Here is a 2,706-nt window from a genome sequence, read left to right as displayed (position 1 = left end):
TGAGCCACAGAAGAGAAATCATTGGTTATTGGGAATTTCTGTAAATTAACTCTTTTCACCCCTACCTTCCCTCTATAGCATTCAATTCTGAAAACCAAGGGCTCCTTGATCTGAGTAGCCTTTGTCAAGCCACAGAAGATCCTGTTACACATTTTCTCTAGGGCCTAGGGGGTCTCTTTGACAAATATTTGCATAACTATTTTCAGCTTCTCAAGTGATACTTGAAAACAAAACAAAACAAACAAAAACAAACAGAACCTGTACCAAGGGGGGTCTTACTGTTTTTAAATAGAGACAACGTTTAAATGTGATTTATTTGGCTGAAGTTCTGTCTAAACTGCAACCTTACCAGACTAACACACAGTGAGACATACATGTGGGTGCATGCGTGTGCACACACACACACACACTGAGCTAGGTTTAGTCCCCCTAACTCAGATCCCTATATGTTTCTATGACCTATGACTGTATACACACAGATAGTTCTTAACTCTAACTTGCGAAGTCTAATACAGATATGAATATGTTAAAAGTGTAAATTTTACTATTACAACTGTAGAACTCAATTCAGCAAACCATATTTAAGGTTATATAAAAGTATCAAATTTACCAAGAGAGTTTCTGAGATTTAAACTGGTTTAAGAGCAAGTAATTTATAAACTCATCTTTCTGAATTTATGTCTTTTCAACTTTCCACCACTTAAAACTCCATCAACACTCCATTTGTTTAGAATATCTAGAATCACAGTTTCTAAAATATACCATCCAGGTTATGGGTGCTGGATCTGTGGTCAGTAGACCTGGGATTCAACCCAACCTGTGACTTCGTGAAGGCAGATCCTTCTTGAGTCACTTAGTACCTGTGTCATAAGATTGTTGTGAAAATTAATGAGAAAAATGAAATAACATTGTCAAGCCTAGAGCAAGTACTTGAAAACATCAGCTATTGCACTATCATCAAAAAGTCTACAGATACATTCTGGAGAGGGTATGGAGAAAAGGGAATCCTCCTGCACTGTTGGTGGGAAGGTAAATCGGTGCAGCCGCTGTGGAAATCAGTATGGAGATTTATTGCATGTATGTACATGTAAAGTCGCTTCAGTCATGCCCAACTCTTTGTGACCCTATGGACTGTAGACTGCCAGGCTCCTCTATCCATGGGATTCTCCAGCGAGAATACTGGAGCAGGTGGCCATGCCCTCCCCCAGGGGATCCCTGCCTTCCAACCCAGGGATCAAAGCTGTGTCTCCTGGGTCTCTTGCACTGGCAGGCTGATTCCTTACTGCTAGTGCCACCCGGGAAGTCCATGGAGGTTTCTTAAAAAACTAAAAGTAGAGCCACCATGTGATCCACCAGGCCCACTCCTGAACATATATCCAAAAAAAAAAACCCTAATTCAAAGAGACATGCACCTCAGTGTTCATAGCAGCACTGTTTACAATAGCCAAAACATGGAAAAAACACAAGTGCGCATCAACAGACAATTCATTTAAGAGGATGGGGGGTGGTGTGTGTGTGTGCGTGTGTGTGCAATGGAATATTACTTAGCCATAAAAAAAGAATGAAATACTGTCACTTGCAGCAACATGGATGGACCTAGAGAATATCATATTAAGTGAAGTAAGTCAGAGAAAAACAAATATTACATTATCACTTGTATGTGGAATCTAAAAAAATAATACAATTGAATTTATTTACAAAACAGAAACAGACTTAAAACAGAATAAAAACTTATGGTTAACCAAAGGTGAAAGGGAGTGGGAGAGGGATAAATCAGGAGTACTAGAGACAAACTACTATACATAAGATAAATAAGCAACCAAGATGTACTGTACAGTGTATCAGTTCAGTTCAGTCACTCAGTCATGTCCAACTCTTTGTGACCCCATGGACTGCAGCACGCCAGGCTTCCCTGTCCAGCACCAATCCCAGAACTTGCTCAAACTCATGTCCATCAAGTCGGTGATGCCATCCAACTATCTCATCCTCTGTCGTCCCCTTATCCTTCTGCCTTCAGTTTTTCCCAGCATCAGGGCCTTTTCCAATAAGTCCGTTCTTCATATCAGGTGGCCAAAATACTGGAGTTTCAGCTTCAGCATCAGTCCTTCCAATGAATATTCAGGACTGATTTCCTTTAGGATGGACTGGTTCGATCTCCTTGCAGTCCAAGGGACTCTCAAAGGTCTTCTCCAACATCACAGATCAAAAGCATCAATTCTTTGGTGCTCAGCTTTCTTTATAGTCCAACTCTCACATCCACACGTGCTGCTACTGCCAAGTCGCTTCAGTCATGTCCGACTCCGTGCGACCCCATAGACGGCAGCCCACCAGGCTCCCCCGTCCCTGGGATTCTCCAGGCAAGAACACTGGAGTGGGTTGCCATTTCCTTCTCCAGTGCATGAAAGTGAAAAGTGAAAGTGAAGTCGCTCAGTCGTGCCTGATTCCTAGCGACCCCGTGGACTGCAGCCTACCAGGCTCCTCCATCGTGGGATTTTCCAGGCAAGAGTACTGGAGTGGGTTGCCATTGCCTTCTCTGATACACACATGACTACTAGAAAAACCATAGCTTTGACTACATGGACCTTTGTTGGCAAAGTAACTTCTCTGCTTTTTAATATGCTGTCTAGGTTGGTCATAACTTTTCTTCCAAGGAGCAAGCGTCTTTTAATTTCATGTCTGCATTGGAGCAAAAAAAAAAGTCTGTCA

Source organism: Bos indicus x Bos taurus, chromosome 10, assembly GCF_003369695.1.
Source record: "Bos indicus x Bos taurus breed Angus x Brahman F1 hybrid chromosome 10, Bos_hybrid_MaternalHap_v2.0, whole genome shotgun sequence".
Taxonomy (NCBI): Eukaryota; Metazoa; Chordata; class Mammalia; order Artiodactyla; family Bovidae; genus Bos; species Bos indicus x Bos taurus.
This window is presented reverse-complemented; position numbering follows the sequence as displayed.